Consider the following 15,039-nt stretch of genomic DNA (forward strand, 5'->3'; position numbering starts at 1 on the left):
TATAAAAATTAAAGAATATAATAACAAATTATAACAAAGAACGACGTCCCAAACCATATGCACATCCACACTGATACACCAACTATCCTATTAAATTAAGCGAGCAATTTCTGTATTCATATATCTGGTTATTTTTATATCTGGCTATTTTTATATCTGGTTATTTATGTTTCACGGATCTGGAAAACAGCTCTAACGAATTTTGGAACATAGTAGGTTTATGATATGAAGATTCGATTGCACTAGGTCTCATTCTTTGGAAAACTCGCTGAACGACATTAAAAGGATAATTATTATCCTTGGAAAACAGATGATAATTTCGTCGTCTCTCGATAACAGAAGATGAGTGTGCCTTTGTGGGAGAGAGACAGAATTATTTCGAGCTGTGTAATCATGATCAATCAGCGAGAAATTTTATCTAGCTAGACAATTATTAATCGACTTGATCATCATAATCTGATTTGTTGACATGACATGATAATCTTCCTAAACTAGAGTATATCATAATTTTCAAAGTTGATCATTATTTGACAATTTAAAGTGATTAGTGTGTGTTATTTTGTTATTCAATCTGGTTCCTATATAATCTAAATTATAAATTTTTAGTTTTTAAATGTTTGAACAGAAAATTGAGCCTGAATTCAAGTGTATGGAAGGAGCATAACCTACTTTCTGGACTATTTAAAGTGTATAAATCAAAATTCGGGAAAGAAACAGTTTTGGGCAGTGCCTGTTAGTACTTCCCCAATAATTTTAAAGAATTTTGTGTTCGGTTTATCAAAAGTCGATGAATAAATAACGAGTGAAACTCCGTGCCCCGATATTTTATTTGATCAGATCATGCTCACACAAGATTTAATCATCATAATATTATAACGCTTTCGGGAATTCAGCGCGAGAAAACCAGAAGACAATCATCAGCTAGGCACCCAGACAAGGTATTATAAGTTCTTTGTATCCTATTTAATAGTGCATAAAATTGCATTCAATGTAGCATGCAATGAGGCATGCGATTTATAGTCTACACAGCTGCTGATTCTTTACCAAGTTACATTGAGATATTGAATTGCATGCGTCATGGCATACGATTTATAATCCACTCGACAGCTGATTTATGATGAATAATTCTATAGCCTGTTTTTTACTCTAATATTAGCGTATGAAGAAGGCTCCTTTTTCCGTTTATATTATCCTTGAAATGCAAAATTTCCAAAAACCTTGTATATACGTCGACGCGCAATTCAAAAAGGAACATACCTGTCAAATTTCATGAAAATCTATTACCGCGTTTCGCCGTAAATGCGCAACATATAAACATTTGAACATTAAGGGCCGGTTTCCGAGCTCGGGATCTATAAGTTCTGGACTTACAGAGTCCAGGACTGAAATTAGCTCTCGGGTTTAAATCAACTTTCTGAGTCACGGGTTTATGTTCTAAACTCCGGGGTCTATTGAGTTCTCGACTTATTTGAGTACAGGACTTTAAGGCAGTAAACATGAGGGAAATTCTCAATATTTTACTGTTGTATTGTTGGCATTAGGCCTATAGCGAAACAGCTGATTGCAGTGGGATAATTCAAATGCTCTCCAAACTGTTTTGTGAAAAACTGTTTTCGATTTCTTTGTATTGTGTAGATCTATAAATTCAAAGCAAAACCTAACCTTCTGAAATATGAATAAAAAAAAGCATTTCATTTTACGTTATGCTATTATCCATCATTGATCCTTGCCATTGATTTTGGAATAAAAAATTTAGTATGTTTTGAAAAAAAATAGAATAATAATTTATTATTGTTATATCATTATGTTGAATATGCCATGCCATTGATTAATAATATTCACATTGGGAGATGTGATGATGGCCATTCCAAGGCAATCCTTGTATTATTTTCCTTGAACATTTCTAGGTTATGTCATACAGTCGTAAAATAAGGTTAGTTTTTTACTCATAATATTATGAAGAACTTTATGCCAAAATAAACTTGCAAACTATAAATTATGAATTTAGATGGACTAATTCAAATAATTTAGGTATTCCATGACATTTATATTTGTCCATTCATCTACTCCAAAACAATAACTGAATTGTGTTTGCTCAGTGAAGTCTAGAGCTTAAATTTAAACCCTACCCCAGTTGAGGGTTAAAAATCACGCTGTTTTAAGTTCTGGACTTAACGATTTTTGATAAATCCTCGACTCGGAAAGAGGCGAGAATCTAATTTAAGTCCTTGACTTATAAGCTTTTTACTCAGAAAGCGAAATTATCAACTCCAGAGTCTCACGTGATCTCTAAACTCCAAAGTCTATTTAAGTCCTCGACTACATTAACGCTCTGACTCGGAAAGCCAATTTTCTGACTCCAGAGTTTAAAACTGGTTAAAGTCTAGGACTTAGCTAAATCCCGAGCTCGGAAACCGGCCCTAAGATTAATGCCAAACCGTCGACTTGAATCTTAGACCTCATTTCGCTCGGTCAATTATTATATGTGATTGATTGCCGACCATAATAGCCGATAAGAATAAAGCGTTGCACCCTTCGGCTAGCGCTACCTGGTCGTGGGTTCGTGTCCAGCCGGTAGGTGTGAACGTCTCATCATATCATCAAATCACCTACACACTTTCCATTACCTACGCATGAATTTAAAGCTCATGTAGCCATCATTCGTTTTTGAAAAACAAATAATAATAATCATGGTGATTGGAACGAAATACAATAGTACTATACTTTCTTATTCTAACAACCAGCTGACTATTGGTATTGCAGCAGGGCCCTAGGGGTGATATTTTTCATTTTTTCTTGTAAAAAAGTTTCCATATCAGTATTCTTCATTAGTATAAGAACACAGTAAAGTCTAAACAAAACTACAAGAATAAGAAAAATATTGTCAGAGTCATTGTAAGGAGAGCACACAAAGAGTCTTGGGAAGCTTTCATACGGACAGTGGAAGATGATCTCCATGGGAGACAATCAATAGCTTATCAGATAATGAAGCACTTAAATAGGACAGAGAAAGATATACTGTTCTTCTGAATGTTGTCTCAAAAGATCAATGGATCCAACACTATACATCTCTCTGGTTTGATAGCAGTATTCAGAGCTTACCTATTGATGAAACCAATGTGCACCGAAGAACAGATAGATGAAAGTGTGTACCTGATAACCTGTCAGGAGTTAGAAAATGCGCTCTGTAAGACGAAAAATTGGAAGGCAACTGGGCCGGATGGTTTAAATGTGGAGCTGTTTAAGCATGGGGGACTCTTCAAACTTCGCCTCCTTCATTTGATAAATATGTTCTGGAGACAATTGAGGATCCCAGAAGTTTGGAAAGTGGCTACAGTCAAATATCTTTTCAAAAAGGGAGATAGAAGTTCCCATAACAACTACAGAGGAATCAGCTTGCTGAACACTGCTTATAAAATCAATAGCATGATTATCAAGGAAAGGATGCAGCCCATAATGGAATCTCTCCTCTTGGAAGAGCAATGTGGCTTTAGAAAAGGTAGGTCATGCATCGACAATGCAACAAGCAGATTGTTGAAAAGAGTAGGGTATTCAATCTTGAAACACATTTAGCCTTTGATGATTCTCAGAAGGCACCTGATTCGGTCAATAGGGATGAACTCTGGGATGAACTCTGGGAGATCTTGCAGGAGTCAGGATATCCCACACATATTGTCAAAGAAGTCAAAAGCCTATATCACAATACCAGGATAATAATTAATGTTGAAGCTTCAAAAACTGATGAAATTATTATTAATTTGGGAATGAGACAAGGGTGTGGACTTTCACCTGCTCTTTCAGCATTTATCTAGATGACGTTATCAGGAAGTGGAGAATTCAAGTAGAATCTGGTATTTACATGGAAGAGACAGAAGCTCTTGAATATGTTTGTTATTTGCTGATGACCTAAAAGTATACTGCAGGAGAGTGAAGATGATCTGCAGCGCGCTTCCTTCAAATTAGGCAATGTATGTAAAGAGTACAATTTGAAATCTCTTTTTCAAAAACACAAGTAATGGCATTCTGCGGGAAGGTTCCGGTGAGAAGTAAAATTGTTCTACAAAATAAGATTCTGGAACAGGTATCCCATTCCAGCTATCTTGGCTGTGATATCTCTTAACAACATGATAAAGATGCTTGCACCAAGATGCATCGCTTCCAGCATATCTGTGGAACCATACATAGAACTATTAAGAATAATGCCAGCAAAGAAACAATAATAAAGTTCTATAGAACAATTGCGGCTCCTTCACTACTTTATGGGAGTGAAACTTGGGTACTATCCAAGCGTGATGAAAGCAGATTGCAAGCATCTGGGATGAGGTTTCTACGTAGAAAATATGGGTGCAGTAGAGAAGACCGTTTCAGAAACTCAGATATCAGAGCTCAGCTGAATATTTTTGCAATAAAAGATGAAATAAATGGGAGTAGGAATGATTGGTTTTAACATGTGAATAGAATAAGTGGAGACCGTATTCCTAAGCAGTCCTTATTGTACAAACCAGTTACGAAAAGAGATTGAGGACGTCCAAGAAGAAGATGGTCCGTTTATAGAGACGATGAGGTTTGGAACAGGCAAAGAAGCTGTGAAAGGTATTCAGTGTAGAATAAATTATCCAATTCTAATATTCTGCCCACTTCGATGAGTTACGATCAGAATAAATAAGTCAAAATCACTTTCTTTGCAACTCATCATTTTCATAGGAGTCATAATGATTGTATTCAGAATGGAATCAGTGCAACTGAAATGGTTATTGGCCAATAGAACATGATTCTTTTCAACCTCCTCTTGATACTTCAGAAAGCAATTCTCTGTACAGAATCCACATGAATCTGGAGGCGAGCTCTCTGAAAGGAAGATCTCCGAATTATGATGATCATGACACCGGCAAAGCGCTGAAGAACGCGAAGTAAGCAAGAGCTCATCACTTATTTGATGAAAAGGGGAAACGTTTCTCGCGAAAATGTCAGTCTATTGACAGGTCATTAGCTATTCTAATTTCTCGTTAGGGTGAAGCCTTCCAAAAAGAGCACCATCTCATACCCTCTCCCTTCAAAATATCGCTTGAATTTTGGAACGCTTTCCCTCACTCACTGAAATCCACCGACATCAGTCAGTAGCCTGTTAGGCCGGATTTAAGTGAATTCTAGTAGAATTCAGCAATCTCCCAATCATCCACCAAAGGGTGTTTCCAGGAAATATTATCTTAGAATTCAGGTTTTGACGTTTGTGGAACAGAAATACAAAACTCAAGCTTTGTGGGTACATTGGTCAGTTGTTACCCAGTATATTGTTAGGGAAAGTTTTGGCTAGCTATATCAGGCTAGTGAGCTGGAGCATTGCAACTCGAGTACTATGTTGCCACATGGTAATTAATCCAATCTCCCATTCCAAATACGAGAATCTATATTAAATATTACCTTGTATTAATCACCTTGACCAATACGCAATTTGTTCACCTATATGATAATCACGGCTTGAAAAATAATAGTAGGAAGGGCCTGATAAAAAGTTCCATCTCTGATTCATGGAATAGCAAAAATTAATTTCCCTCTTTCTTATTTGTATCAAACATTGCTAAAATACTCTTCAATGTTTTCTAGTGATAAACTTCTTAGCTATAACAAAATAATAGCTGATCAATATAATTACTCAATTTCGCTCCATTCCAATTCTTCTCTGAAGAATTTGTATAATACTACACATTAATATCTCTTCCATGGAAAGAATCAATCATTCAGTGAAGTATTGTAGACTTCCCATCATCTACTCTTGTACTAGAGACTTTCTCTCTTATGATCATTTAATATTATAATTGGATGTTGTTTGATAATATAATTATGTTGTGTATAATACTACACATTAATATATCTTCCATGGAAAGAATCAATCATTCAGTGAAGTATTGTAGACTTCCCATCATCTACTCTTGTACTAGAGACTTTCTCTCTTATGATCATTTAATATTATTATTGGATGTTGTTTGATAATATTTCAATCAGACTGATTCGATTGAGTCTTCTAGTCTATTGGGAAAAACTAATGAAAATTAGTTGAATGGAATCAGAGTAATGCTAATGTAGATTATAGAGGTGGTTATATCGATAATACGAAGTTTCCGATATTTTAATTTGCATGATTCAATAATTCTCAGAAGTCGTCCTCACCTTTCCCCTCCACTCCCCTCTTCAGCCGGCCATCTTGTTGGAGGGCACAACGCACAACTCGTAAAAATTTTATTCCCCTAATCAAACTATGTATTATATTGATTCCGGGTAGCTGATTCTTGAAAATTCAATAAGGCCCAACCGATCTGGAAGAATGTTGTCGAGAGTACTTTGTGGCAGAATATCTGTTAGGTGGAATGGAACCATTATTAGTATGGAGAGCTCACTGATTCATCATGCATAATTTGGTTGGTTCCGCCATCATATCAATCGTTGCTGAGCAATACGAGGAGATAATCCCTATCAGTCTAACTACTGATGTCTAACTAGAGAAGTAAATTGATCAGCACAATGCTTTTCAGACAATAGAGAACGGAGAACACATGGTCTGTAAATACTTTGAAATCATGTTTGGCTTCATATCTCAAAGTGATTATAGGTTCATTGAAATGAAGTACTGTTCAATTATTATTAGCATCAATTGATTGCACCACATCCCGTTCAACAATACATTCAAATTACCAGTTGCACAAAGATCTGTTAATTTTTCATCCCGATTAAATGATGTATATTAATCGAGATAAGTGGTAATGGATAGATTTTTGCACAAAATCGAAATTACAAGCGATAACGCTGATTGAAATAATCGGAATTCAATTTTTTCAATTATGATTAGTCGGCACCATTTTAATTGAGATCTGTTGAAACGAAAAAATTTTGTTTGCACAAAAGTTAAATTCGGAGAATAACGCCAATTAGGCAAATCGACACTAGAGATTTTTATCTGCCCGCTCACGAGGAATTAGATTCAACTAATTTTGGTTACGTTCTCACTTATGGCTGTCTTCCGATTCATGTTTAGTTGAATTCAAAGTATGAGCTACATATATGGGCTAAAGTGCAATCGTTGGGCGACCGCTGTATCTCAGCTCATTCGAACATTGCAGATATCGAATTAATTTTTTCTTCATGAAAGGATGGATGAATAATGCGTGCTAGCCTATTTCAATTTTGATATAAAAACTACCATTTGAAAATTTACCTCAAGTGATGAAGATTTTCAATGATATCAATTGCAATCGTATCACTTGAAAAACTTTTCATTGCGATTAATGCACCGAAACTTCATTATTCATGCAATATTCAATACAATGATTTCTTGATAAATTCGATTTTCTTTGTTATAATTATGATTTAGAAAATTGATAAACATTGCAATAATCTGTTATAAGGGCCATCTCGACTCTACACAGCACCGTAATGCGCATGCACGTGTAAAGTTCCATTCATTTGAATGTGACGTTTTTAGTGATTCCGGTTACTGAGAACGACTGTGAATCGACATTTAAAAAATATCAAAAAGATTGTTTGGACGATGATCTCGTTTGTTGTCTTTCTTTTTCAGTTTCGAATTCACCGCTTCAATGAGATAACTTCTATATTGTTTTCTGTCTCAGGAACTATATTGAAATTCCATCAGGTTTCAATTGCTAGCGAGAGGCTACTTTCACACACTTTCGGTTAGGTTCGGTTCGTTTCTTTTTCGGTTCGTTTTCGGCAAATTCCGATAAGTGTGAAACGATGATTCGGTTTGAATTCGATACCGAATAGCAACCGCATAGCACCGAACGCCCCCTCGACACGAATAGGTTGCATTATACTCACGGTATATAGAAGAAGATATTTTCATCTAAATATCGTGATTATACTCGAATTCGTTGCTAGGGAAACAGGAAAAAACATAATCTTTTACACACGCTTGCCTTCTTTGTTTTTATTTTAACCTGATATCGTGATTATCTGTTTCAAAACTTTCCAAGTCAAAATCATATGGTCAATTCATTTCTGTTAGTTCACAGAAAAATTTTTTCTCAATGAATAGTTTGCTAAAAACATATGAAATATTATATAAATTAAAACTCAGGGAGAATTTTTATTTTTTTCCACGAATATTACATGATTTCATCAATGGAGAGGAGAGATGAAGTTTTTTATACCATGTGTCAAAACAAGGAACAAATTTTCAATAAAAAAAAATAATCTCTCTGAACTTCTAAAATTAACATAATCAAAAAGAAACAATTCAAATAATTCACAATTTTTAATCAACTTTAAAATTTTGTTGTTCAAGAAAAACATCTCACAATTTAACACCAACTGTTATATTTAAATATACCAGCATGAACTGTGAAAATCCAAACACAGCTGTGTTTGAGAAGAAAATACCTGATTAGAACCGTACGAATTAAAACCTGACATGTATGAAAGCCTCATTCGTTTTCGGTAACGAGTCGAACCGAACCGAAAATGAACCGAACTGGATTAAACCGAAAGCGTGTGAAGCTAGCCTTACTCATGACATAATAATGAGTAGTCTGATTTTGAGGAATCAACCAATATTAATTGCAAGGAAGTTTGAAGCAAGGAATTTAATGTTGCCAGTCTGTGCAACCAATGTACTGGAATGATGGGCGGGGAACGCAGACAATCGACGACATTGGAAGAATCATTTTTATTTTGAAGCATTTGTAGTTGCCTAATTGATTGAATCGTCATGATGCTGTATTGCACTGAGTAATCAATGCTTCATTGTCGCACTGTGTGAGTGTGACCTAGCACGGTGAAACATATTACTCGTTCTATTTGGTATTGCTATTCAACAAAAAATGTATAGTGATCCAATAGTACCTACATTATCACGTACTAGAAATTCTTTTCAATGTATTTATCAAATACGTTCCTTCGATTGGTAGGTAATGAAGATCATTCATATTTTTAGAAGGCTTTGGTCCTACGTCGGTTAAATATGGATATTAATGTGAATGAACAAATCGCCGTTAGTTTAACAGATTCATTTCCGTTCCACAAACCTCAGTCAATTGTTAATGCCGATTAAGTTTCTGGTTAAGTAATCGAGTGTTTAATGATATCACAGTCTGGAAACAATGAAATTTAAAAACAGGTATTGTTATTGTCACAGCTACTTTATAAGCACTATTTATTTATTTTTAGTCACCCTAGTTATCCTGAGCCATCAATATATCACTGTCGATTGAATCACTCTGCAGATGATCATTCACACACACCATCCAATCACATTGCTAATGTAATTTCAATTGAAAAGAGTTATATATTTGGTATAGATTTTGTACTGTGAATTCACAATTCAAACAAAAGATAATTATAACATATTGCTAATTATTATTATAGGATGTTGAGAAGCAGCACATTCTTATAAAACTCATATTTGAACAATAGGCGGGTGTGTTCCCGGACAATACTTTTTATATGCTGAGCAAAAGCAAGCCTTGGGCCGCTAATGCTTACAACTTGTTGATTAGAATAGATGGCTGGCAAGGCTGAGCTGTCACTTGTCTCCCAGGAGGCATCCTTCTCCACATTCATTATACAAACACTTGACAAAGACCAATCTCCTTTTCACATCTCTTATCACTGTAGTCACCATGATTAAGATTTCTGGAAATTTCCGATTAAAAGTAAAATCAGTCTTGGGGTTGTATAGAAAACACTAGCAGAACATGATTGCTGAATAGCCTACTAATATCAATGAAGTGTCAAGTTTGAAAATTAACAAATATTAGGTTAATCATTCTTTCAAACTAGTTCGCAGTTCAAGCAATTTTTATCATATGAGTTCGGAATATTGTGAGATTTTCATTTTGTAAATTGTAATTTAGGTTCTGCTCGAAATTCATTACTGCCCTAATGAGATAGTTCACATATTAATTTGTGTTTCAATTCAAAACTCATACATTAATCTCTTCATGGAACACATAAACGTGAATACTAATGGTTTTGTACCTCGTTTTCAGGTTTACAATTTGAAGTTTTATGTAAATGTTGACCATAAATTTTGTCATCATACCATTAGTCGCAGACGAATTCAGTGAAGCTCTTATTATCAGTCAGATGATGCAGCCGCACAATTACGTGAAGAGTTGTCATGAAATGAATGAATTTTGGTCCACTTTGAGCATCAGACCGCGCCACAATCTCGCCAAGTCAAACAGAAGTGCTCCGTCATTGAGCAAACAGTCTTCAGTCGTCAGCTCCCTTCCACAGGTTCACTCTAATCTCGGTCCAACCACTTTGCCATTCCTAATTCATCCAACGACTGCACTAAAGCAACAAATTAAAACCTCCTTCGTTCCTAACTTCGAGTACCCAACTATTAACAACTTGCAGCGAATAGATGCTTGAACTTTCTTCCACAGTCTTGCTTAAGACAGACGCTCATAGTAAGTCTTGAATTACAATTTGCAGATAAGGGAAATTTATGATCTCATTGGAATTCGCTTCAATTATTTATTATTATTCGTATCAATAAATTAAAGTTGCGTCGAATCATAATTATCTTACTGGATTACTGGAACCTTCAGTAGAATAAGTTCTCTTCCAGTATATAATCAGTAATCAAGTTATTGTATTCATAAATTGATTATCCTACTGATATGAGCATTTAGTCAGTTTTTGTGGCTCACCAATCTTAGTTTGAAGTTAGGGTGTGTATTAGCTTTGAAATCTATTCAGGTCGAAGTTTTAAAATGAATTGTAGGGATGCTCTCCTTATCATTCATTCATCACAGTAGCTTCAGAAAAAAACGTATTTTTCATAACTCTATTGCTATTGCTTCTGAGAAGCAATAGCAATATTTATCCTTATCTTATCTTAGCAATATTTATCCTTATTTATCCTATTTATCCTTCCTGGTTTGTCATTGAATGGAGATTTGGAAATTATCAGTTTATTGCTCACTCTACTGGTCCACTTTGAATAATTTTGGTGTTTTCCTTGTAGGTGAGGAATTAGCCAACTGAGTGACCTTATCTTGTTCTAGATGAAGTAATAGGACAGTATGACTCATCCCTCTTGACCAGACTGTTTTAAACCGAAAAGAAAGGAATACCATCATATCCAATATTTTGAATCATAATATACAATGTTTGAAAGTTACAGGAATATTTCATCCCAATTCAAGTGTAAATCAGATATAGTCATGGTAACGAATGCTCAAAAAAAAGGTAAAGAGGGAAAAGTTTGGAACACAATTTTTGACCCCGCAGCTCTTTCAAGGATAGTTACGGGGTGGACATATCAAAAGTCCTCACCCCTACTCCTTGTGCTAAGGGGGTGGGGGTGGTTTGAGAGTACCATATTTTGTTTTTTTTGCATATATCTCGAAAAATATGAGTTTTTCGGGAATTTTTGTCTTACACAAAAACACACCTTCAAGAGCTTACCTATATCTAGAAAACTATTAGAGATATGGAGAAATGTAACGTATGAAACTTGTAGGCGAACTTGACATCTTTAATTTTTTATCAGGCAAAAATTCCCAAAAGACGCATATTGTTCGAGATATGTAAAAAAACAAAATATGATACTTTCAAACCACCCCCACTCCTTTAGCACAGGAGGTAGGGTGGGGACTTTTGAATTGTTCACCTCCTAACTGTCCTTGAGAGAGTTGCGGGGTCAAAAATTGTGTTTCGAACTTTTCCCTTAATAATCTTTTGTTGACTAGACTAATAGACTAGACTAAGAAAGGAGATTAAATATTGAAGAATCAAATATTACTTATAAAAACATTTTTGGGATCCTCGCCGCCAAATCTACCAGAATGTTCAGTCGAATTCCACTTGAATTCATGATTATGAGTGGAACATTTTTTATTCTTCCTGGAATCAAGTCTAGCCCCAAGTCTAGCCCCGTTGAAGGATTTATTCATGCACAAAGTAAGCACCTAAATTTTGTGTTGCCATAAAATACTTTTTTGCTAACTTGCTTCTTATTCATCCAAATATTATTGCAGTCTTCTAGCATTTCCATAAAACTGGCTTGAATTTCGTAATGAAATTAATGCAAACGTATTAAGAAATGCGACCACACGACGATTCAACTTGAAATTAGGCCGGGTGCTCCACGTGTTTTCTTAAAAATCGGAAAATTTGAGTGTAACAGCGGCAGTTCTTATTCAAATCAAATCAAATTTATTTGCCATAATATCGAAAATACAAATCAAAATAGACAATACAAAGTTTTACACATTAATATAAACAATTTCTATAAGTACATAAAAATAAACTTTGATAATAAAACTTATTATATAGGCGCTGCCTGCAAAACCTCTAAGGTTTGTGTGCTGGCAGCGAGTATCAATAACAAAATACAACACTAACAAATTTATTGAAGTGAAAAAGAAAAAAAGAAATGAACTTGGACCTAATTATTTAAAAAAGTTGTTAAAAGTACTTCATATGTGTATAAAATGAGCTATGTTTATTGATTTGATCCAGTCTGCTATTTTTTTTATATTAGTTTTTGTTGTCTTACTTGTAATTAGGTTCGATGGTATTAAATTGATCAACCTATTGCTTATATATGTGAATTGTCTCCGGCATACAGTAAGGTCAGTTCTGTTAATTTGGAAATTGGATTGCATTCGAAAATTATAAGTTCTGATTTGTGGTGTGAATAGGTTTCTGTTTTTAATTATATAAAGTATAATATTTTTCACATAAAGTTGTTTAACTGTTAAGACTGGGAATTCTGTAAAAATAAGATGTGTGGGGTATCGTCTGGGTCGACCAAGGGCAGCTTTTATTAAATGTCTCTGAATCAAGGAAATTTTGTTGAAATGTGTGTCCAATGCTCCACCCCAAACCCTAATCCCATACTGAAATACAGACTGAGCATAAGCGAAATATATTAATCTCAAAATAGATAAGTCTCCCAGACCGTTCAATCTGTAAAACTTGTGGATAATATGTTTCAATTTTTGACAAGTCTTATTTATGTGCTTATTCCATTTTAGTTGAGAATCTAATATCACACCTAAGTACTTGGTCTCTCTCACTCTCTCTAATGATTGACATGCACAGTCTCCACCTCCCTCCTGTAAGCCTTCACTATGGTTATAATGATAGGCGCAGCAGTCTGAGTGAATTTTTATTCCGTTACGAAATATGTCTGCAGGTTTGGACCTTTCAGATGGTGAGAAAATCATGAAAACACTTTTTCTTATATTTAAAGTTAGAGTGTGGTGATCTAGCCACATCTTAACTTGGGCCAGACCAGATTCCGCCAAACTCCTGACCTCTCGCCAGTTAGATGCTGTAAATATTAGGGCTGTATCATCAGCAAAGGAGATTGCATGACAACCATTCATTTGGATCCTCAAAAGATCATTAATATAGATCAAAAATAAAATCGGCGAGATTACTGTCCCCTGTGGAAGGCCATATTCTGACAGTGTAACTTTACTAGAACCAAGAGTCTGGATTCTTTTACTCAAATAGCTTTTAAATAGCTTCAACACTGGTCCACGGAAACCTATTCTCTCTAATTTGTTCAGAAGGGTATTGTGTGGAATGGTATCATAGGCCTTAGCCAAGTCCAGATACACTGACAATGTTTTTTTATTATTCTGGAAATTATCGGTCACTATTCTAACCAGTTCAGTCATAGCGTCTTCAGTGGATTTACCCTCCTGGAAACCGTACTGATTACCAGCTATAAATTGATATTTTTCTAGATATTTTATAATTCGTACTTGATTATTTTCTCGAATATTTTAGATAGGTTACTAATAAGACTTATGGGACGGTAGTTCTCAGGAGCTTTTTTGGCACCTGATTTATACAGAGGGATTATTTTTGCAATTTTGAAATGAGATGGAAAATGGCCTAATTCAAAACATTTGTTGAATATTATCGACAAGGGCTTCGCTATGTATTCTGATATTTTTTTAAGCATATATTCCTAGTCCATCCACCCCAGGAGAAGAATTAGTTTTTAAATCTTTAATAGTAAGCAATACCTCATCAGAGCTCGTTGGGTACATAAAAAATGAATTTGGAGTGTTAGTCGCATCACAATGTGAATTCTGTGAATATACCAACTGCAATGTATCCCCAGTATCAATCCTCTCCGCATAAGTTCTTCCTACCTCAGAGAAATATTTATTCAGCGATTCCGGGTCGATGTCAGGTGGTTTATACACACGTTTTCTGTCTAAAATTTCCTCAATACATTCCCATGTCTTCTTACTATTACCTTTGGAAAGCGATATTTTATTTCTATAATAATCGAATTTAGTTTGTTTTATAAGTTTATTTAATGTATTTCTGTATGTTTTGTATTTATTCCGCAGTTGTTGATTGAACGGTTGACTATTTAATTTTTTATGCATTTTGTCTCTTTCCCTAATAGATCTAATAAGTCCTGGAGTGATCCAGTTTTTTAGAGGTCTATTCCTGTTTTTAATTTTTATTTGATCAGTGGAAGATTTTATGTAGCTAACTAGTTTATTGTAAAAATTATCAACTTTATCATCTAAATTCACATTGATTTCATTGAAGCAAGTTTCAGTTTCCCAGCTTTCCCCCTTCAACTTATCAATCAATTTCATGTAGTTAATTTTCTCAGTAAAGATCTCTCCACTCTTCTCTAAAACTGTGATTGGATTTCCCAAATGAAAAGTTGTACAAAAATGGTCCGTTATGCAGGTTTTTTGTATAGAGCTCAGTACATAACTCTCTCCAAAATGAACATTTTTCCAGAATATATGATCTATACATGTTTTAGTGTGACCTGAAATACGAGTTGGCTTATTTATCAGGGATTGCAGACCATGCATTTGCAGAAGACTGCTATATTCAGTTGATAAATTACTGTTACTTAAAATATCAATGTTTAAGTCTCCAATAAGAAGAACATTTTCGTTTTTATGAATATTAGACATATTCACCTCTAAGTCATTTAGAAAAGTTTCTATGTTAGAGGATGGAGATCTGTACACTGCCAATAATGTGATAGGGTGACTAAAAGCTACTAATCTAATCGCAATA

At 34.8% G+C, this 15,039-nt stretch overlaps 1 protein-coding gene across 2 annotated transcripts in view; it reads left to right on the forward strand.

Moving 5' to 3' along the window:
- The window catches only part of LOC111053150 (limbic system-associated membrane protein), a 267,005-nt gene that overhangs the window by 61,025 nt on the left and 190,941 nt on the right, over positions 1 to 15,039 (forward strand). The window lies entirely within an intron of this gene.

This window comes from Nilaparvata lugens, chromosome 1, assembly GCF_014356525.2.
Source record: "Nilaparvata lugens isolate BPH chromosome 1, ASM1435652v1, whole genome shotgun sequence".
NCBI lineage: Eukaryota > Metazoa > Arthropoda > Insecta > Hemiptera > Delphacidae > Nilaparvata > Nilaparvata lugens.